Raw genomic sequence first — 24,719 nt, forward strand, 5'->3', positions numbered from 1 at the left:
TGTTGTGAAGGAGGATGAAGGGACGATCAAAATGAAATTTGATTCAAGTAATGTCAGTGGCAAAAAAACAATCGATCAAAATGAGGTTTAATTCAAAATGAGGTTTGATTAAGGTTTAGGTTTCCGATCCGAAATCACACCTCAGAAGTAGATGGTGGCGTTGATAATTGTGTGTGCATTTAATTTCTAGAACAGTAGCTCTATCAAGAAGACAATATGTGTATGTATGTCCAACACATACAGTGAGGTATTTTCTTTTTATTTTTTTTTTATAATTTCTATAATAAAAAACAATTGAGAAAATAAATTATCAAGGACAAAATTGTCATTATAAAAAGACTAAACTGCACAAATGGTCCCTGTGGTGTGTCGAAAATTGTCACTTTGGTCCAAAAAGGTTTGGACTAGCACCAGTTGTCCAAAAGTTTGATTTTGTTGCGACTTTGGTTCAATTTGCTTTGAATTTTTTTTAAGATGATAGATTTACCCTTACTTTTTTCATTTTCTATTTTTTTTATTAATTTTACAATTATCATTATTAAAAGTAAAACAAAAAAGAAAATATAAAACCTAAACTATACCCCCTCATCCCTTCAATCTTCAATCTCGCCCTCTGTTATTCACTATAACCACCGGTGCTATAGCCAGAAACCGGTGTCACCGACGAAAACCACTGTCATCCAACATCATTGTCGACGCCACCACCTCTTCGTCGTCGGCGCCACCGCCCTTAGCCCCACCTTCAACCCCCATTGTCTCTGTCACCACCAACCTCCGACAAATCTGAAAGTCGCCATCACGTATAATAAATCCTAATCGGTTCCCACCACTAGAGACCCTTTTGTCACTTTCTTGGTTTGTTTTCTACATCGGAAACCATATCCATAACCCCGATTTTTGATAAAAACCATCACCAACTTCAGAAACCCTAGCGTCGCCACCTTATCTCATATGGATTAGGGTTTTCAGTGAAGAAGAAGGACGTCAGCGATCTGAAACCTTAACTTGTCGGATCTTAAAACCCTAACTAGTCATCGGATCTAAGAGAGACGAGACTCGCCGGAGAAGGAGCGAGAGACGGAGGTGATGTTTGTTGCTCAAGTTTCCAGACGAAGCTATCATCAAGTTGTGAAGACAACGACGTTTACAGATCTTGAACGTCGACGATCTTGAGGGTTTCCAGACGAAGCCACCTCCGAGAATCTGAAATGCATCCTTACAAAGCCTGAATCGACATATCTGGTGATTCAAATCCTCTTCCGCCTAGATCCTCCTCCGTCCAGATCTGGAAGCTGGTTTGTGGGATACCACCGTCAGAAGCAAACTTATCGCCTCTCGCCGCCCTTCATCTTCTCCTTCCTCAGCAAAACCTAGCTCGAAGCAAACCCTCATTTGCAAATCTGTTTCCATCGCTGGAGAAGAAACAAAAGGCATGCTTGTGAGGGTTCAGATCGCAGGTGTTCCAACGCGCGCGAGAGAGAGGAGATGGTGATCGGTAGTGGTGGTGGTGTTGTTTACCGAAGGGAGGACTAAAAACATATTTCTTTTTCTTTTTTTCTTTTTTGTTTAATTTAAATCAGAAATATAACAAAATAAAAAAAAATAAAAAATGAAATTAATAAATGGCAAATCTATCATTTTAAGAAAATAAAATTAAAGTAAATTGGACAAAACTCGCATCAAAATCAAACTTTTGGACTACTGGTGTTAGTCCAAACCTTTTTGGACCAAAGTGACAATTTTTGACAAACCACAAGGACCATTTGTGAAATTTAGTCTTATAAAAAAGTTAAAACCAAATTGGACAAAACTCACAAGAAAATAAAAATTTTGGACCTTTAGTGCTAGTCCAAACTTTTTTAGACCAAAGTGGATATTTTTAGCTAACCACATGGACCATTCATGCAATTTTGTCTATTATAAATAAAGGTTAGGTTTAAAAGAATCCGTTCATTTTCCAATTGTCAATTAGGGTGGTAGGTATCCATCCCTTCCATGTTGTTACATAAGTTTTTTCAATCTTCTCATTCCTTCTCTAACTTCGGTGAACATATGGAAATACTTTTCCTTAACATCCTTCATATTTTGGTACAAATAATGAGACACGAGGTACAAGATGAAAGAAGAAAAATGAGCGAGAAGCTCGGGGAGTTTTAGCTGAAAATCTTTATCTCTTTCTTTCCCTAAACACATAGGGTTATGTTCCCTCCCTTCCCGTGCTACTTTTCTAGAGCTTCAATGCTCCATATCGTCTACCTTTATATAGTTCACATGTGTTCCCTACTTAAAAAAATGTTTATTGTTCATGTGTACTAATATTTATCTTTTTGTAAACACATGCTTATGATATAATAATATGATATCAAATAATATTACATTTACATAAACATAACATATTATAATTTATGACATAATCTTAAAATAAATCCTAATGAAAGCATATCAATCTACCACGATGGCAATGACAATGGTACCTATAATCCTATAAGGTAAGGCATAGATATACGTCAAGTATGGTAGTCGATGGTAGAGTAACTATGTCACATAAATGACCTCTTTCATATAAATGCGAACCTCTAAACTTAGTGAACATGTATAAAGGGGACATACAAAGAGGTGAGTAAGCATATGCAAACATAAGAACAGATACAAGAAAAAGCACATACACGCTCAACAAAGAATAGAAAATGCCAACAATCAAGCTTGGAAAACTAATAAAATCAAGGAGATAAAAAAAGAACTAATATGATACGAAAAAATGGACATGTTAGGGAAAAAAGGGTATATGCTACTATGATACCCTAATACTCAAAGTCCATACCATATCCTCAAAGAGAGCCAATTCGCTCATATATAATCTTAGGTTATCTTTTTGTGTGGCATCCTAGAATCAAGAATATGTGTGTGTGTGTGTGTTTGATAAAATCACAGTATGGATAATAAAAAGAGATTCCATCCATAACACCATCAATCATAATGCATTAAAAGTCATCATCAAAAGTGGAAGCTAATACTTGTTTTGAAAACAAAGTCAACAAAAGACAAACATAAAATGGATGTTATGCCCTCGGTGAATGTCCAGATCACCCAATCACGTCAGCTCTTTACTCTTCGAACCTAAAGGACCTACAACTAAAGAAATAAAGTATTAACTGTAAGCCTAAGACTTAGTGAGTAATCACAACACTTGCTCATTAGACATATCATATACAATAACACATCAACATATAACATCAAGTAATAAATGACATATTATTTATATTCTACCACATAACATATGCTAGCATACTCCTAACCACCGTGTCTAGAACTTCCCTTCGAGAGGCTATTCTCTAGAATATAGATCATACGATCACACTTCCCTCTGAGAGGTTGTTTGTGATCAACATATTGTCATGGTACAACCAAAACTTCCCTCCGAGAGGTTATTCTCTAGTTTTCCGATCGTCCCGCCACACTTCCCTCCGGGTGCTTGTTTGTGGTCGTACATAACATAATTGCACGGTCCATATAATGAGGAAATTCATGAGAACTCACTTAAATGACTAATAAGCTAAATCCACATAGTAAGCTAAGTACCTTTTACCACGACACAATAATTAATCCTAATTTTGCAATTTGGCATAATACTTCACTTTCCTCTCTAGACAAGTCTTTCTCTTTCTAATCATCATCTTGGGGAAAAAGACCATTTTGCCCTTAATCGATAGTCTGAAACACACTTTTACTAACATTTGACCAAAACTCAAACTGTTCAAAAAGTCAACAGTCAACGGTCCATTGCATCGTGGTCTAATCTCGACAAAATAGACCCGACATTCACGACCACCGCTCTGTGGTCAATCCTTGAACGCATCGCGATTCGTTTGACAGAACAACCCCTACATTAAGCTCTTAATCTGTCAAGTCCAAACCTCAAACTTTCCAAGAGGCCTCCATACTCACAAATGACTCATAAAAATCGTAACTTTATGGATATGCATGTCTGACACCATCTTAGGTCAAAAATAGTGAAAATTAGGTCAAAACCCCATGCATGACACTAAAAGGAGATATAAGTCCAGATCCACTACACCAAAAACACTTATGGGACCTTGGAGAGCAATAAAGTTGCAAACTTATTCTAGCTTTTCTTTCAAAACTCTCCAAATGGACAAATCTAGCTAAACATTCAAGATCTAAAAAGTTCTAGCCATAAAGGTTGAGCCTTGAAGACTTACAAAAGTCCAAAAGTGTACATGGTTGATGCTTCCTTGCTCCACAAACGCACCCCTTCTTCCTTTAAAGGGCAAAATAACCCAAGAATGGATCAAAAAGCATAAGATGGGGGATTAGGGTTTGAATAGGGGCTTTCTAGGGTGATGGAGGCTGGGGTGGATGAAACCCTAGCCCTCACATCCTTAAATAGGGCTCAAGGTCTGAAACCTAGGGTTTTGTGTGAATTTGGTGTTATATCTTGCCTCCTTCTAGGATGCATTCTAGTCTTCGTACTATCCATAGTTACCGAGTCCACCCTTTTAAGTGTTGTCATTTGTAGTCTTCCTTGTCTAAACCACGACAATTTCCTTTCACCTCAATCTTTGGGATATTTACCACTCCTAACGTTTTCCTAAAATTCATATTTATAATGATATCCAACAAGTTCAACACATGACTACCATAACATCCTAATTTCTGCTACTTTTATATTCCTTTCATGCTCATTTTTACTTGGCCAACATTTAGATCCATTAATATAGTTTGCCCCACATTGTAAAAAATTCCGTTCAGTTTCAATTAGACCTCCCTTTCATATAAGACACATGAGGCCATCCTTCACTTTATCCAACTGGCTTTACATGATAAGGAACATCTATGTTCACACCCGATCCATATAGATCATAGATTCCAGGTACTTGAAACTCTCCTCCATGATGTAGAACTTTCTCATATATCCTTACATTTACTCCTTTGTTATTTCGCTCCCTATTGAAATTACACCAAATATACCATCCTAGCAATATTGAGTTCAAATCCATTCTCTCCCAATATCGTCCTCCATATGTCCAAACTATAATTCAAGTTTGACTTGGTCTCAGTCACTAACTCTTTGTCATCGAAAAATAATCATATACCAAGGAATACACTTCCCCTTGAATCTCTTGAGACATATTGTCTAATATTTATGTAAATATATATGATTTGAGACCCCAAGCCATGATGAATCCTAATTTTTATCAGGAACAATTATGTATCTCTGATACGTCAATATGATATGGACCGACAATACATTTGATGAATAGTTGTGTCATATCTATTTGGGACCCACCTAATATCCGAGGTCCTTTATATTGTATCTTGAGGTATACAATTATATGCCTTTTCTAGGGAGATGAACACGATACAGAGATCCATGTTTCTTTCTCTATATTTCTCTATAATGAATTTATGGAGGTGGAATGCCTTAGTCGCCGACCTCCCTTACATGAAACTAAAGTAGTTTTTTGAATCATATGTGACACGATGCAACTTGGACTCATGAACTCTGTCCTAAAGTTTAATGTTATGACTAAGTAACTTAATAACTCCATAATATCCACATATTTGGTAATCACTGTTCCTATATATCATAATCATAGTAGTAAATCTTCACTCACATACTTTTTGTCTGTCTCTAAGATAATGTTAAAGAAGATCGCCAACCACCTTACTTCCCGTTCCTTGAGGCTTTGTTAAGGCACTAACATGTACTAATATGAATATGATATGGTCTTACAACTTTGTGTGTCCTCATCCTCTTCAAAAATATCTTCACTTCCTCACTATAATCATACAGCTTGAACACTCATAAGGTTGGAGACTCCATGCACATACCTCTCCATTCATACCCCTCACAAGCATGGAATCATCATTAAACAAATAAAGAAAATAACCTTCATCATGTCTTAATATCATCATCATTTACTTAAACATGACTATTTTCATTCGTTATATATTTAACATCTCCTATGACCCTTTGTCGTCACTGGATTTTTCTAGCTTGTAAATTTTAATATCACATTCTTTGGTAGCCAATTTGCTATACATCAATTTCAAAAAAGTTTGTATGGATTAAAGCAAGTTTCAAGATAAATGTACCATTTTTTGGAACAATGGAGATTTTATCTATGCTAGCAAGAAGTTAGACAAAACAAAAATACACAGAGGAAATAGCCAAAACTGGATCCTACAGCCAGGCAACCCAATTCATATTTGTTTTCTGACACCTATATTAGCCCAAATACAACTTTGAGAAACCACCTTATCAAACAACAAGCACTTTTTAGGCTTAACTCTACCAAATAAAGAGGAATTGCGATAGCACCAAATAGACCACCATAAGATATAAAACACCGCCTCCAAAAACTACTTACGCACGTTAGCCATGTGCATTGAAGCAAACCAATCAATCAGTCCCGAAGAGTAGGTAGGGGTGTGATAAAAAAACCAAAACCGAAAAACCAAACCGAACCAAATGATATTTGGTTTTTGGTTGATTCAGTTTGGTTCAAATGTTTCTCGCTTTTGTGAAAGAACAAATATAATATGTTATATTATATCTTATACTTGACCTTATTTCTCACATCTATTGTGTGCTACAATGCATCGTGAAAGACCAAATATAAGATGTTATATATCAGTGTATTTTATTTATTTGTTAAAATGTTTAGTAAGTTTTTTTCCCTTTTGGTTTGATATTTATATTTATATGCGGAATTTTATTCGGTTTAACTGGTAAACCTAACCGAATGAACTGTAACCAATTAAACCGAAACTGATTAAACCAAACCTTATTTGCTTTGGTTATTGTTAGATTTAAAAAATATATTTAAAAAAATCTGATAAAACTGAACCGGTTAACCGAAAACCTAAAAACTGAACCAAATAACTTCTCTAAAAGTCAGGATGGAAAACTTCCACCATCTACCCATTAAACACGATGAAGAAGCAGCTTTTCAAAGAGTTCAGAATGAAGAAGTTCGGAGTTGCTAAGATGATTCATGACATGAGCATAGTTTAAGTGAAGGTTGTGGGGACTTTTAAACTTTCCTAACAAAATCACATGCAAAAAATATTTAAAGAAGTTTAGAATGATAGATGTTAAGGCTAGAAACACACCTCCGGTGAATCACTTTAGACTCTCAAAGATACAACCCCCAAAGATTGAAGAAAATATAGAAATAGAATTCCCTGCCCCACGACAATTGGTATACGAATGTATGTGATGATACGCACTCGACCATACATTGTTATTCATATAGTGGTAGTTAGCAGATTTATGTCAAAATTTATGTCAAGTCTAGGGAATGAGGATTGGGAAGGAGTCAATTAGTTGTTAATTACTCTTTTTGAAAGGAACTTCGGACGTAGCATTGTGTTTCACAAAAGAAGAAGGTTGCCTAGAAGGTTTCATCGATGTAGACTTGGGGGTTGTGTGTATTCGAGTAAGAGCACAACATGTTATGTATTCGCAACAAATAAAATTTTCTTGATCAGACATTTGGTTAACACTTAACACAAAGATAAAGGAAAACATGTCCATGACAGACCACGTGAATGAATTTAATTCGATGCTATAGAGGCTAGTATTCAATTCGCTGACATTAAATTCGATGATGAAGTCCACGCAATACTGTCACGTCTAATACCACCATGCACATGAGGTAAAATACGACTTCCAAGTCGCTCCCAAATTCACTTTTTTTTGTGACACTTTTCCTAAGTGTTGCAGCAGTATCATCACCAAGCTCACTTTACAATCCAATATTGCACTAATCAACCCGAACTTATATTGAAGATTTTAATTGGAAACTAAAGCATCGTTGTGACGTGTACATCACTACTTAATTTATAGGTGCATTACTTAGTTATATATACATTAATTTCATCATAGAACTTTTATATTTTAGAAGTTTTGCCATCCCAATGTACATGCAACTCCACAAAGCCAAAGTACATTTTAAAATCTTGTACAACATATCGTTTATATTCCTTACTTCACCATCAAAATATACAAGTTCAAGTCACTAATCTGGTTTGACCTAATCTTATATTAAAAAGGCTGTTGCAAGTCTCTCGCAACATGATCATTAAATGATGGAACAGAATTTTCATAAGATTCCACCTGCATGCATGCAAAGCCTACATCTTCTTGGACACGAAGGTTGGCTTTTGTTTTTCCTGTTTGCATAAAACATTCAAACAATAACACATGTTATTCATCAACTTGACACTAATAATATTAGTACACAACATTTTTTAACTACATAATAATAATAGTAAATACTAAAGTTTAAATAAACATTATCATTTTGCTTCCCACACCAAGACCAAATCCACTAAATATTAAAATGTTAACGAATACGACTTTAGGTTGTAACAAAATATTTCATCTAACACTCCCTGTTAATCAAATATTAAATATAATCGTTATAAAAGCAATAGAGAGATGCCTTCACGTAGTTAAGTTGTTTGATGAAATTTGAGAGAAAAAACTCTATAATTAATAACAAATGGATGTGATCTCATCAGAATGACAGAATATATCTATCTCCAAAGCAATGTAATATCGTTTTCTTTTCATAAAAGAAAGTAATAAATAATAATAAAAGACTGATATGATCTTATGTGATTTGGTGGAACTAGTCATCAACTTTAGACTATTTATCTTATCTCCAAAGCAATGTAAGATCGTTTTCTTTTCATAAAAGAAAGTAATATATAATAATAAAAGACTGATATGATCTTATGTGATTTGGTGGAACTGGTCATCAACTTTAGACTATTTAGGGCGTGTTCGGCACGGAGTGTTTGTGAGCGTTTGAGAGTTTTTAGCTTCTAGCGTTTGACAAAACTTTTCGTTTTAAACAAAAAACTTTGTTTGGCACTACAAGCTTCTAGCTTTAAGTTTAAACAAAACACTCTAAATCCAAATGCTACTTCATGTAACGTTTAACAAAACGCTACAAGCTACCAGCTATTAGCTAATTTTTCCGAACACGTACTTAATTAGACTATTTGTGAGAATTAGAATTATGTAAGTTTTAAATACCGTGTCATATGGTCTTTAAAAGGAGCTGATTCGTACACACCAGGTTTTTGCCATACACAACGATTTTTTACAGATAGACAAATTTATCTTTTTTTATTTACATTTTACCCCCTCCAACTAATTTACAGATAGACAAATTTATCTTTTTTTATTTACATTTTACCCCCTCCAACTAATAGTGTAAAACCCTTCCCTCAAAGTCAAACAATGCAGTGTCTCTTCGATTCCCACGCCTATTCGTTTCTTCCATATCTGAATTGATCCACCGCCATCTTCATTTGCTTCACCGTCGTCTCATTCATCTACCGACATCACAGTGTGATCCAACGCCATCCTTGGCATGCTCTATCGACTACCATCGCTGCTATTGAGAAAGTATTTCCACCACCATCGTCGGCTTGCTTAATCTTGTTTACAATTGAAAATTTCCCTCAAGTCGTTTGCGATTGTAATTGTTGATTGTTGTCTGATTTATGTAACTTTTGATTGTAAATATAACAAAGCAAGTAACAAATCAAGTTTTAATGATTGTATCGGCTACCATCGCTGCTATTGAGAAAGTATTTCCTCCACAATCGTCGACTTGCTTCATCAGGTTTGCAATTGAAAATTTCCCTTAAGTTGTTTGCGATTGTAATTGTTGATTGTTGTTTGATTTATGTAACTTTTGATTGAAAATATAACAGAGAGCAAGTAACAAAGCATGTTTTATTGGTTGTATCGACTACCATTGCTGCTATCGCTGCTATTGAGAAAGTATTTCATCCACCATCGTCGACTTGCTTCGTCTGGTTTGCAATTGAAAATTTCCCTTAAGTTCGTGATTATAATTGTTAATTGTGTCTGATTTATGTAACTTTTGAATGTAAATATAATAGAGCAAGTAACAAAGCAAGTTTTAATGGTTGTATAATTCCTAGTTCCAAACTTTGGCACAATATTTTCTAATTTATTACAATTGAGTGTGTTGGGATGATAACAAAACAAGTTAAACACTTTCAGACAAGTGTCAAACAAACTTCGGTGAAACTTGCGGAATAAAATTTCTGAAAAACTTAAATCAAAAGTGAACACAATATTTAACGTGGTTCGGTTAAGGTGACCTACATCGACGGGCGAACGAGAGAGAGAAGATTTTATTAAACTTCCAAGAACAGTTACAATCACACACAAAGGTTGCACCTCACTTGAGTTCTCAAAACAAAAGAAACTCTCTTGCTTATTAGCTTCTTCAAAGGAAGTGCAATTAACCTCACAATGATTGCTCTCTTGAAATTACTGTGTACACGCACTCGCAAGGATTAATGAATGGGGATAAGAGCCTATTTATAGGCAAGCATGGGAAAACCTAATTCTGATGGGTCAGGTCATTCATAATTAGCCCATAAAAGGGATGCTCTAATTTCCAATCAATCATGGAATGTCATGCAGATGCTTCTAGAACCTTCATCCTTTAGAGGCATTGTATTGGCACCATCAATACACCACTGGCACATCAGGTATCATTGAGTGGCACCCCTTGTCACTTAGTGGCATCTTTAGGCACTTGGTGGCACCTCCTGCGTCACTTGGTGGCATCTCTTGTGCATGACACTTCGTCGAGGTGCCAAATGGCACATTAAGTGATATCGTGGCACATCAGGAACACATGTAGCATATCAGGAACATATGTGGCACATCAAGCCACCTAATGACACATCCTCCATCACTATGGCACATACTCCTTCTAAATGGCACATCCTCTTTCTAGATGGAGCATCTAACATTCTAAGATGCTCTATTCCTTTCCTAGGTGCTCCATACCCCCTTTAAGATGACCAGTTCCTTTGTCACATGAACCATTCCCTTCTCAGATGATTTGTTCCTTTGTCACATACTCCATTGAACTCCAATTGCTCCATTGAGTTCCAAGTGCTCCAAATGTTGGACAAGACTTCATACCCTAACAGAGTGTTGATCCTAAAAAAACTATCGAGTGTGAGTGGCTTTTGTGGGGATGTTTTCAATATTGCGTTTAATGCCTTGAGATTATTTATAAGGATGGAAATGACTTACAAGGATCTAATAGACAAAATCTCTTTTAAGGTTTGTGCTTTGTTGATTAAAATTGTAGTAATAAGGACACTTTGTCACATTATCTGTAAAACAGTTAAATTGTATTTTTGCTAATGTGACGTTGGTTTGTATCAGGAATATGATGTTGATGTTAGAGATATAGCCATAATATAAAATAGATCTCTCTATGTCGATTTCACATTGCCCTTCACTGATCTAGGAATTGGCACAATAGCCCACAACCTGTAGAAAAACTTGTGGATCTTTTTAGATCTTCTCGGTGTAGATCTTCGGATCACAAGTTCTTGTTTTTTTCTCTTTTTGTGGTTTGCATTTTGTTTAACGAACATCATAGAAACCAAGAGTTCCAAGGTTTCGTAGGTCAGCAAATCGGAACAACTCAGACCCTTGTTTATTCTCACGGTAAGTTCTCAAACACTTTTCTCTTAGCTCAATTTACTAAAAGATTTTATCTTTTTAGCATTTATATCATTCTTCAACTTTCTAACAAACACCTATAGAAACTTGGTAATTTGAAACTGCAGGGGAGAAGTTGCAAAGTAATCTTTCCAGTTTCAAGATTTATAGTCACAGTTTGGTTGTTTGTGGTGCTTGTGCTCATGTCAATTTACACTGCAACACTGAGATCACTTTTAATTGTACAACTGATTGGAATGGAGGAGAGTGACCTCTGCTGGATTCTTGGGTCTTTCTTTAGGAGGAGGAGTTGTCTTTAACAAAGGCCATGGATTAAGTTAAACAAAAGAAATTTCGGTAGAATTTTTTTTAAAGGGAGGGGTAAAATGTAAAGTTTGATAAAATAGAGGTTTAAATGGTAAAATTGAAATTTTGCAAAAAAAGTTTTATGAGACAAAAATATTTTTTTTAGTTGTAAAGCTTATTAAAATAGAAAATATGGTAAAATTGTCTATTTAGAAAAAAATCTTTGTATATGATAAAAAGTTGTTGTGCACGAATCAACTCCCGTTTTTAAATACAACGAAAATATGAAAGGGAAATGAATTATAAGCCCAACAAAGTTTCCAAACCGTTCAAAAAACCTCAATTATGTTTTGTCTGTTCAAGAAAACCCAACGAACTTAACATTTGGTTTAAAAAACCCCAACTAACTTAGACTTCTCATTTTGGGTCAACCGACTATTGAAAGTCAACGAATGACATGTCTTATGACGTGTAATTAAATATTAGAAAATGGTTTGGAAGACCAACGAAGTTTCAAAATTGTTCAAAAAACCCCAATCACGTTTTTTTTGTTGAAAAAAAACCCAACGAACTTACGCTTTTGTTCAATTCTCATTAGAGGCAACCAAATTCATTAGGTATACAACTAGTTGGCAAATGACATGGCATTATATTTAATGACATGGAATAAACAGATTAAAATTGCCCTTTTATATCGATTCAGGGCTTGGAGAAGAGAAAAACAAATGGCGTCTGTGTTCAGTCTCTTGTAATAGCTATTTCTTCTTCTTCCTCTCAATCGTTGATGTCCAACTCAAGATCTACAAAGAAGATATTTGATGATGCCAACTCTTGTGATGTAGACGCCCTTCTCGAATTTGGACGTTTAGAATGAAGGATCATCCAAAGATAATGTTTAGAGCTTGTTCGAACAGATGGGTAAGTGTAATTGAAAGCTTTATCATGTCCATTTTAACAAGTTTTTGTTTGGAAAGAAACCAAACAAATAGATAGAATATGGACATGATAAAGCTTTCAATTACACTTACCCATCTGTTCGAACAAGGCCTGAACTTTTTTTCTAGATGATCCTCCATTCTAGATGTCCAAATCCAAGAAGAGCGTCCACATTCACAAGGGTTTTCATCATCAAATATCTTCTTTGTAGATCTTGAGTTAGACATCAATGGTTGAGAGGAAGAATAAGAAGTAGCTATTACAAGAGATCGAACACAAACGTCGTTCATTTTTCTCTTCTCCAAGCCCTATATCGATATATAAACGACAATTCTAATCTGTTTATTTTATGTCATTAAATATAATGTCATGTCATTTATCAACTAGTTGTATACCTAATGAACATGGTTGCCTCTAATGAGAATTGAACAAAAGCGTAAGTTCGTTGGGTTTTTTTCAAAAAAAACAAAACATGATTGGGGTTTTTTGAACGGGTTTGAAACTTTGTTGGTCTTACAAGTCATTTCCTGATATTTAATTATACGTCATAAGCAATTTCAGTCGTTGACTTTCATTAGTCGGTTGACCCTAAATGAGAAGTGAATGAAAGTGTAAGTTAGTTGGCCTTTTTTGGAAAAAAGGTTAAGTTCATTGGGTTTTCTTGAATAGATAAAACATAATTGGGTTTTTTGAACGGTTTGAAAATTTAGTTGGGGTTATAAGTCATTTTCCAAATATGAAATGTCAATCAAGAAAAAAGTGGAAAGTTGGAGAATGTTTTACACATTCAATTGATAATATCATTTATAATATGAAATAGATCAAGTCAAAAACCATACAAAATTACAAATGTTTAAAATCTTAATACATGTTTTTAGATTTGTCAAAATTGAAAATTAGAAGAAATTTCTGTTAAATGTTAAACAAATATAAAGGATAGACATAATCATAAACCTCTTAATCGAACGATATAGATATCGTAAGACTTGGTTTTCATTCTATGATGATTAATTATGACGTGTTCTTAAAGAGATCATTATCTCTTGTAACAACTTTTTTGACCCAACGGAACATAAATGTAATTTGATCTTTGTTCGATATTGTGGATGAAACCGTATTTTTGTGATTTTTTCTTAAAATATTATAAAAAGTATTTAACATTTTACAAATATTTGTCGTGCATTCGTGTTGTTTATATTTATAATTTTGAAGATGTTTTATTTGTTTCCTCCATGGGTGGACCTACTATGTAGTATGAGCAACTCCTTAAATTTTCCCGTCAAGTATAAATTTAGTGTAAATCCATCGGAAACTGCCACAAATCCGTTGGAATCCATCACAAATCCGTCAGAATCTGTCACGAATCCGTCAGAAATCCAATACGTGTAAATTTAGTATAAATCCATTGGTAAAACACTTTAGTGTAGTTGGAATGAGTTTTTCCCCTCTCTATGCAACCCCTAATTTTTCTTTCTATGTCTGCCACTAGTTCCGTCTCTAATAGTAGTATAATACAAAAAGGACTTATAAAGAGTTCAATATTTCAATTTATTGTCGAGCACTTCGCTTGGGTTTAGCCCCCCCCCCCCCCCCCCCCCTCTCTATTTGAGTTGTTTTCAGAACGTGGTACTCACCACATCTGACATCTTGAAGTAGTATTTAAGACGGTCTTGTTGTTGACACAAATGACTTTTGATGGTGAAGAGCTTGTGGTGTTGTGGATAAGAAAATGGAGACTTCTTGTTAGCTATTAAGATCATGATGTGGGCAATTCCTTAGTAGACCCTTGTATCTCTCCCATGCCTCATAAAGGGACTCTCCGGCTTGTTGTTCAAAATTGGCAATGGCTTTCTTCAATTTGACTATCTTTGAGGGAGGACAAAATTGATCAATGAATTCTTCCTTCATTTTAGCCCATGTAGTGATGGATCCGGGAGGGAGTGACTTGAACAAATCCTTTGCAGCACCTTTGAATGTAACTGGAAGCATACAAAGCAGTTGGGTTTCGCGAGGCACATTTGAAACATTAAAATAATCAGTTACATCGTTGACCTCATCCAAGTGTTTATAGGCATCTTCGTGATCTTTACCGTAGAAGGGGGTCTCCTTTAGTTGAGCTAGTATGTGGCCCTTTAGTTCGAAAGTGGCGGTAGCGGGAATTACGGGTTGCACAAGTCCCGAACTGGTATCCTCACATATTCTCTTCTTCCATTCTCCCATGGGGACTTCATCGATGTTAGCCATGGGATTAACTAGTTCACCTTCAAAGTCGCTTTCTTCTTCGTATTCAGATTCGTAGTCGTATTCGAACTCGGCTTCTTTTGGATTATCTTCAATACTCTCTAACTTGCTTTCTTCACTATTTTGATTGCTGGTCTCTCCTGGCTTCTTGTTCTTTTTCTTCCCAAAAACCGTTTTCAAGCTCGTCAAAGGTGGCTTCTTAGGTGTATTAGAGCTTTCAACCTCCTTGCCTTTGTTTTTCCTTAAAGCGGATTTTGAGTCTTCAAGTGGAGGAACCAGGGGTGTGTTGGATCCTCTGGTCATGTAATGCCTACACACAAAACAAGAAAAACACGTAAAACGAACAAAAATAAAATAAAATACGAAACTGTGTAACGGCGACAGACTCGCCGAGTCGCTTCGATTGCACTCGGCGAGTTCAGCACAGAAATAGAAAAATTACTTACTAACTTCTGAAAACATAAAATTATTTAAGTTTATCCTAATTACTAAATTACCTAAGAAATAACTTTGTGCAAGATAAATCTTACACAAAGGATCGATAAAACTAGATATTAGAATTAATTTTTGAACCGTTCGTCAGCAACGGCGCCAAAAACTTGATGTGTGTGAACTCAACTAGTTTTAATCCTACTTTTAATTATAAAATTAAGACACAAAGGCAGTAAACCTGTCAATTTTGTGTAGCTAGATAAGTAGGGTATCGAACTCGGGGAACGAAAAAATTAAACTAATAACTAATTTTATCTAAAACAAGTAATAAAAGGAAAGGTTTTCTCTAGTTTTGGAAGACTAGAAAACTTAACTAAACTAACTAACACGCCATTTAACTAATTTAACAGCTAAAACAAGTTATTACCACTAAATTCAATAATTAAGAGGACTTCTGTTTAGGTTCAACTCAATTGATCCTATGGTTGATTTAATGGTAATAGTGCAATGGATTAACATTTCATTAGCTACCGATTCATGTGATTAGGTTCACATTCACTAACTCTAATCCTTAGAAAATAAACTAATTCAAGCAGTGGCCAGTTGTCTAAATTAATTAATTCTCTAGGTTATTTATTCTGGTTAAATAAGACTTGTAATGGTTAATCAAATTAATAATTCAATTTGCCTCTTGTTGTTGATTTATCAAACAAGCTACACATTAACTTACCCATTCTCTAATTTATCCTAGTTTCACATTCACTAATCCTAGGCACATAATAAAGTGTTCACATAAATCAAATGAGGTAAACAATTAAGAGATGTTCATGCAACCTAATTGCCTTCCTATTAACAGACAATAGTTATGGTTAATGCATAAGGATCTCTAACAAGCTTAATTTGACAAAACCACCAATTTAAAGTTAATCATACCATTAATCAAACCATATTCTCAAATTTGTCTTACCTAAACAGAAGAATAAGGGTTTAGTTCATAATTGCAGTAAACTTAAGCTCAAAAACGAATTCAAAGAGTTTAAACATGATTCAAATCAAAAGATTACTAAGAATAAACTAAAGTTGCCTTAATTCTCTTCAAGATTGAATGTAGGGTTGATTCCTCTGCTTCTCACGACCTAAAAGCACCTTCTATCGTAATTTTTGCCTCATAGTGTTCCATAGAGGTCTCCCATCTCGATCTCCAAGTCCCTATTTATATTATTCTGGAAACAGAGGTGACTCGTCGAGTCTAGTGACTGACTCGACGAGTCCGTCACTTAAAATCCGTGTACGACAAGGACTTCTAGAGGGTCTCGAATCTTCGACACGACTCGTCGAGTAGTCGTCCCTACTCGCCGAGTCCATCTTGTTTTTGGCATTTTTCTTCTTTGTTTCGTTCCCGAGCTTCCAATCGTATCTCCTGCTTCCTTTTGCTTCTGAGCTTCTCTTTTGGACTAAAAATATAAATTTGAACAATATTAAGTATCTTTTGTCCATAAAATGTAAATAATTAGCCGAATAATGATAAGAATCTATACTAAATATAGGGCTAAACATGCACATATCAAAATACCCCACACTTGACTTTTGCTTGCCCCCAAGCAAAACTGAATTTTAAACATACTAGCATCACATAAGACAATCCCAATTGAACCCAGCCATTATGCCAAGACCGCAACGCATGCATTTGTATCTAAAATTTTTCCTAAGGACCCCCCCCTAATTCTAAATAATCACAATCCTCATAAACACTCACCCACTTTTTCCGAACAATGTTCATTTTATGCATCCCTCCGAATCCATCCGCAGAAAACCTTCAAAGCTGAAGGTATTTTTGGTTGAGCAACCCAAGCACACATAATCTAGAAAATTACAAATTTTTTTCCGATACCACTATGGAGCTCTTTGGAATTCTTCACTTCTTTGATAATTTGTCTTTCATTTCTTTGAATTCACCAACTTTTTGATTTTTGGTATCTTCAACTTTTATCTTCTTTAGAATTTTGATCTTTTAATCTTTACTTTAACTGCTCCAAAATTCTTATAACTTTTCTTGTAATTTTCTCTCTCTTTTTTTTACATGTACTCACTTTTTTTTTCACTTAAAGCCCTACATGCTTAAGCAGGGGCGCTCAACTTCAACCTTTATTGGCTAAACATAATAATTTTCCTGGATACATTTCAAGTACACAATGCTAAACTTATTGCATCCTTCAAACTAAGCGAGGTTGTGTTTTTGTCCCATGATTTCACTAGAATAAAGGGGGCCACAAATGCATTATAACGTGTATAGGCTCAACTAAACATTTGGGTTTTCATAAAATCATCAAACATAATACTAGCATGAACCCTAGTTGCTTTTACCATGATTTTCTAATTTAGCCCTAGCAATTTTAATGCAAAAATTTCAAAATTTTCAAAATTTTACTAAAATTTTAACTATTCTAACCAACCCCCTACCCCACACTTAATTTATGCAATGTCCCCTTTTCATATTATGCATGATAAAGAACAATAAAATAAAAAAGGGAATTGGAACAAACTCCCCTGGGATAGTAGTTGCGATGTTGATCTTCTTCATTTAAAACTCCATCTTCAGCTGACTTTAGACATAGGAACAACTCATCCATGTCTTGGGTGTCATTCGTCTCGTGTGGCAACAGCTCCAAAAATGCAAGCAAAACTCTCGAAAATCTCCATAATTAATCTTCTTAATAAAAACCAATTCTCGTGGGAATATAATCGTCAAGCCTGAAGCTAAGAGGTGAAATTCGTAGAGACTCGACGAGTAAGTGATCAGACTCGCTGAGTTGTGCCGTGAATGTGCAGAATTCATGTTTTCACTCTTGCACTCGGCGAGTCAGTCACTGGGTGAAAAATTTCTGTTTTCTGCTCTAAGTCATTTTGATAAATCCTAACCTCTTCAGAATTATATTAGATCTAATATTTTTCTTCAGTAATTAAACTCAATTGAATGCTCCTCATGACCGGACACAACACTTTAATTTCATTCTCTCTTCCGCTTAGACTCGAAACTCCTATTACTCTCGAGACTCTTTGTAGGCAACCCTTTTTCAAATTTTGAAAAGACACTAAACAACCCATGAGAAAATAAACTACTAAAATCCTAATTACTAGAAGTTCCATCAAACAACATAAAAATAAAAACAAACTGTTCAACACAAAACACAAATAAAAACAAATCAATCTTCATCTTCTTCTTCATCATCATCATGCATTGCTCCGCTCCCACCAGCTCCGCTTTGCCTTGCGTTCGTCCTCTCCTCCCAAGTTGGTATATAAGGAAATTGGCCTCCGTCCAAATGTTGGATCTTGAAGTGGTTAAACATTTGGATGAAGGACCGGTTGGCAAAATCCACGCCTCTTACCAAATCATCTTGATATTGTCTTCCTTCAACATTAAACCATTTCGGGGGTATTTCATCTTCCACCGGAATAACCTGTGAATCGGGAGGTGCTTGCCCGCGTCTTTGCCTTACTCTCCTACCCGGCTCCTCGGGTCCAATTAGGGCATCATCACGTGGAATATCATAGTGTCCTCCTCCATAATCCTCAATAATTCTAGCCCCTTCGAAAAAGAATAGGATTAAAGGGAGGGGTCGGGACCATTGTCATTAAGTTCCAAGCACTACGAGCCATCAACCCATAAGAGTGGGTTAAACGCGTCACAAACATGCCACCATTAATTTTAGAAGTTTTGCGGTCCTTGACCGCCCCTTCAGCTAAATATGAAGCCACGCACCATGGAAGATTGCAAAAGGTGTTGGGTATAATAATGCTCCAAAGATAAAAAAACATCAAGGTTAGAAACCTTGTCATCCTCTTTTCTTTGGTTGATGGTGTTTGAAATAAGGCGGTGGATAAGGCGGTGCGTAGGTGATCGTATGATCCCCTCTTGAGCCTATTTGGGAATGTAAACCTTGTTGGCAATGGTGTTCCACCAACTTGTGCTTATGAAACCATCCGGGAATACTTTATGGCAATGCTCCAAAAAGGTACCAAATTCAGCTGTGTGAATCAATTGTTGGTCATAAATTCCCAACCTCCTAGCTAATTCCACCATAGAACAATTGTGAACCTCGCCCCCAAGAAAAAAAGTAATATTCCCGGGGTTATAGTAATCGTCCCCACCCTGTAAATGTATTGTGGAGAAACAATCCAAGCACAACTCTCGATAGACCAGCTCCTGGATACGAAAGATGCGACTCCATCCATCACACGTGACGGGCACCCCATTATGCACAAACGTCTTGACTATATAAGGAACCAAATCCTCTTCGTAACGAACTCTCCCCAGCCATTCCCAATCAATCGCATTGGAAACACAAACCTCCTTTTTCCGGATTTTTTCAAGCTTCTTCTTCCAACTAGTCATCGTAGAATTGGACTCGATTTGTGGAAAATTCAACGAAGGGAAAACCGCTTGGCTTCCTCTTGAGCTCTGACCCCGTGAAGACATGTTCCTGCAAAAATACGTATAACAAACAACCAGAAACGAACAGAGAAATTAGAAAATAAAATCTGAACTGCTTCAGACATGACTTGCCAAGTACGTAGACTGACTCGACGAGTCAGACGAACTGCGTGAGTCTGCTGCCGAGTCTATCGAATGTCATCCATAAAAATCAAAATTGATTGCAAGGGTTTGTCGAGGGATGTATTTCAAGCATAATAGTATAAGGATATTCATCCATATCATTTTTATTAGGTCAAAGTCGAAACCCTATAAATTCTAAAACTCCAAAAACGGGTTTTCTTCCAAATTAACACTTCCAACCTTCTAAAAATCAAAGCTTTAACAAAATAGATAAGAAATTGAGGGCGCACGTCGAGTGTCAGCTGGTTGAATGAGAAATGGTTACCAATTAGGGTAAAAAACCCTAATTTAACTGATATGTAAAAATTATTATTTATTAGTTTTTCAGTAAAATAAACGGACTCGTCGAGTAAAGGTCTGACTCGGCGAGTCTGGTCGCGATTTTGAGATTCCAAATTACGAGTTAACTCGTCGAGTATGTCATCCAACTCGCCGAGTCACTCGTTGGGTTTGAAAATTATATATATATATATATATATATATATATATATATATAGAGAGAGAGAGAGAGAGAGAGAGAGAGAGAGAGTGAGGTTCAATAGAAAACCATAACTAACCAAGGAACCAATCTTTTTTTCAACTTTTAGAACTTATTTTTTATCAAAAAAAAAACTAAAAATACAGAAATTCATAAATTTTTATCCTTTTTCCAATGATATAAAATTTGATTTTTTTTACGTCAAATTTATAATGTGAATCTTCGTAAAATCACAACGTGAATCCGGATTCACACGGTGAATCCGAAAAATACTTTTCACATTCACAATGTTAATATATGAATTTAGATATGTTTAGATTTTTTTTCGATAAAGAATAACCTATAGAAATTGAAAAAAATATTTGGTTCCTTGAAGAACCCATAATTATGGTTCTCTATTGAACTTTTCCCTATATATATATATATATATATATATATATATATATATATATATATATATATATATATATATATATATATATATATATATATATAATATAAATTTGATATAATAAAAAAAATTTATTCCTTTATATATCCAACCCACCCCACACTCAGACCATGCTTACCCTCAAGGAATCATTTTGGACAATTAAGAAGATGAAAATAAATAAATCCTAAAAATGAAAAAATAAAATTAAAGAAAAGGTAAAATAAACTAAACTTTAGTAACGGGTTGCCTTTCGTTAAGCGTTTCTTTTTGAGGAGTCATTAGTTGGACTCCTTCCCGCTCTAAGTTTCTTCGTTTCCTTCATGAAGCTCTCCTTCTTCAACCTTTGTACTTTGTATTTCGTCTTGTAAAAATGGATTTTCCTTTTATAAGCTTTCCTCAAGTATTCCATTCTCTTTTTTTCAGCACTCTCTTCAGCTTTATGCTTCACCCCCTTACCATGCTTGTTCCTCTCCATTCCTTCCTTGCTTGTATTTTTGTTCATTAAAGGATCCGGTGTTATGAAAGTTAACACTTTGAACATAGTAGAGACAATGTCATGAGACTTGGTCCTTTTTCTTTTTGTCAAAACTTCTTCTTGATCTAGCATTTGTGATTCAGTTGGATGGTGGTTTTCATCTTCTGAACTTCCCTCATTCTTCTCTTGGACAATCTCATCACCTCCCATGATTGCTTCAAGAAATGCCAAATATGCATTCCCAACATCTTTAATATCCTTATTTTCCTCAAGAAGGTTCTCAAAGGGATCAGGCATAAGTTGCGCATCTGATTCAGCAAGGGCACTAATTGGCTATAGAGTCAAAAGTTTGCTAGATTTAGAATTTTCGACTGGACTCGTCAAGTCAGCAGACACAACTCGGCGAGTCGGGGAACCTTGAAAACTTCTTATGCTTTCTGGATAATCAGCTTCCCTGATCAGCCTTTCTATTTCTTCTACATCTCCCTTAGCATCAGAAGTATCCTCCAAAGATAAAAGGAATTTATTTGGATTACTTTCTTGCAAATATGCAAGCTCATTTTCTAACAATCCATCATCCAAATCTAGTGACGAAACCTTTTCTTCTCTCGACCCATCTTACGTATCTTTTTGCTCAGCTTTAAAAATTACCGATTCATCACCTACTCTTAATGTTAGCGTAGATTCACTCATATATATATATATATATCAAAGCACAAGCGGTATTCAAAAATGGTCGTCCAAGAATGATTGGTACTTTAAGATCCTCCTCCATATCCAATATTATGAAGTCAACCGGAAACATTAGCTTATCCACCTTAATAAGAAGGTATTCACACACTCCCATTGGATGTATTATTCTCTTGTCGGCCAAGTGGATCTTCAAATGAACAGGTTTCAGAATCGAGAGGTTCAACTTTTGGAAGAAAGAATATGGCATGATGTTAATACTTGCCCCCGAATCGGTTAATGCTCGTGTAGTCATGATGTTCCAAAATTGTCAAGGCATGGTTATGCTTCCCATATCACCTCTCTTTTCTGGCAGCTCATTCAGCAATACTTCAACAACTTCTTCCATATTTTGTCTAAGTGAAAAGGCTCTTAAGAAAAGTTGCATACTTGGGTGTATGAAGTATCATTTCAACAAATGGAAGGTTCACTTGGAGGGTCCTCACTTGCTCCATAAATCTTCTATACCATCGGATCTGCTCATCTGGTATGGCTAGGATCGGAAATGACAAAGGGGGTCTGTAAGGTTTCAAAAGAAAACAAGTTTTCTCATAAGCTCTCGGACTCGTCGAGTCCATGGTGCCGACTCGGCGAGTCGAGTCGGGTTTGCTCGAATTCCTTTCAATTTCCTCTTCTGTTTGCACCTTACGGAGTTTCTTCTAAATAGAGGTCAAAGGAGTGAAAATTTTGTCAGAATTAGTGGTTATCACATTTAGATGCACCATTTTTGGATTTTGTTCGGTATTGCTAGGAAGTTCACCAAGTGTTCTTTGATTGATTTGTTGTGCAAGCTGTCCTATCTGCTTTTCAATGTTATGAATGGAGGCTTGCTGATTCCTAAGCAAAATTTGTTGATGTTTCATCATAGCTTGATGATCTTTAAGCATTATCCGTTGCTCCTTCAATTCATTGTCGGTATCATTGTGCCTCTTCTCGGACGCAACTACAAACCTTGTGAAAATTTCCTCCCAATCAGCTTTCTTTCCCATAACCGGCTCATCCTTTTGATAGAAACCCTTTTCTTTTTGCTTACATTTATCCTCCTTTGCCTTTTTGTACTCATCATAAGGGAGCCATTCCTTCTTGGATTTTCTCCAATTATCATCAAATCTATCACCACTTGAATAGCAAACTTGTGCCTTCTTGTTCCCATTTTCGTCCAAATCACAATCTTTAGTGAGGTGAGGTCCTCTACAATTCTTACACCCTACCCGGATAGCGTGGATGGATTGGTCCATCTTAGTCATTCTCCGATCTAAACTTTCTAGTTTAGCCATCATTTCCGCCATGCTATCGTTAACAGTGTTTACCTCTCTCCTCCCCACTTACTTCATGCCTTGGATTATCATATTCTCTAGATTGTTTAGAGAATTCTTCAATTGGTTCTTTGATCACTGGGGGTGCCTTCTTTGTGAGGGGTCCTTGCGAGTCAAGGAGCTACCTAGTTGTTACATTGACTCCATCATAGAAAATGGAGACTTCTTGTTAGCTATTAAGATCATGATGTGGGAAATTCCTTAGTAGACCCTTGTATCTCTCCCATACCTCATAAAGGGACTCTCCAGCTTGTTGTTCAAAATTGGCAATGACTTTCTTCAATTTGGCTATCTTTGAGGGAGGAAAAATTGATCAATGAATTCTTCCTTCATTTTAGCCCATGTAGTGATGGATCTGGGAGGGAGTGACTTGAGCCAATCCTTTGCAGCACCTTTGAATGTAACTGGAAGCATACAAAGCAGTTGGGTTTCGTGAGGCACATTTGGAACATTAAAATAATCAGTTACATCGTTGACCTCATCCAAGTGTTTATAGGCATCTTTGTGATCTTTCCCGTAGAAGGGGGTCTCCTTTAGTTGAGCTAGTATGTGGCCCTTTAGTTCGAAAGTGGCAGTAGCGGGAATTGCGGGTTGCACAAGTCCTAGGTTGGTATCGTCACGTATTCTCTTCTTCCATTCTCCCATGGGAACTTCATCGACGTTAGCCATGGGATTAGCTAGTTCGCCTTCAAAGTCGCTTTCTTCTTCGTATTCGGATTCGTAGTCATATTTGAACTCGGCTTCTTTTGGATTATCTTCAATATTCTCTAACTTGCTTTCTTCGCTCTTTTGATTGTTGGTCTCTCCTGGCTTCTTGTTCTTTTTCTTCCCAAAAACCGTTTTCAAGATCGTCAAAGGTGACTTCTTAGGTGTATTAGAGCTTTCGACCTCCTTGCCTTTGTTTTTCCTTAAAGCGAGATTTTGGGTCTTCAAGTGGAGGAACCAGGGGTGTGTTGGATCCTCTGTTCATGTATTGTCTGCACACAAAACAAGCAAAATGCGTAAAACGAACAAAAATAAAATAAAATACGAAACTGTGTAACAGCGACAAACTCGCCGAGTCGCTTCGATTGCACTCGGCGAGTTCAGCGCAGAAACAGAAAAATTACTTACTAACTTCTGAAAATAGAAAATTATTTAAGCTTATCGTAATTACTAAATTACCTAAGAAATAACTTTGTGCAAGACTCATTTCAAAATAACTTGTATTCTC

At 35.9% G+C, this 24,719-nt stretch overlaps 1 long non-coding RNA gene and 2 other non-coding genes across 3 annotated transcripts; all 3 read left to right on the forward strand.

Moving 5' to 3' along the window:
- Positions 1 to 8,854: 8,854 nt before the first annotated feature.
- Positions 8,855 to 10,028, forward strand: LOC122197829 (uncharacterized). The gene is made up of 2 exons (XR_006191519.2): positions 8,855 to 9,665; positions 9,757 to 10,028. It is a non-coding gene; the product is annotated as an uncharacterized LOC122197829 (long non-coding RNA).
- Positions 10,029 to 14,537: 4,509 nt separating this feature from the next.
- On the forward strand, positions 14,538 to 14,644 carry LOC111891519 (small nucleolar RNA R71). Its single transcript, XR_002850224.1, has one exon. It is a non-coding gene; the product is annotated as a small nucleolar RNA R71 (small nucleolar RNA).
- Positions 14,645 to 23,685: 9,041 nt separating this feature from the next.
- Positions 23,686 to 23,792, forward strand: LOC111891520 (small nucleolar RNA R71). The gene has a single exon (XR_002850225.1). It is a non-coding gene; the product is annotated as a small nucleolar RNA R71 (small nucleolar RNA).
- The last annotated feature ends 927 nt before the right edge of the window (positions 23,793 to 24,719 follow it).

This window comes from Lactuca sativa, chromosome 4 (assembly GCF_002870075.4).
Source record: "Lactuca sativa cultivar Salinas chromosome 4, Lsat_Salinas_v11, whole genome shotgun sequence".
Classification (NCBI taxonomy): domain Eukaryota; kingdom Viridiplantae; phylum Streptophyta; class Magnoliopsida; order Asterales; family Asteraceae; genus Lactuca; species Lactuca sativa.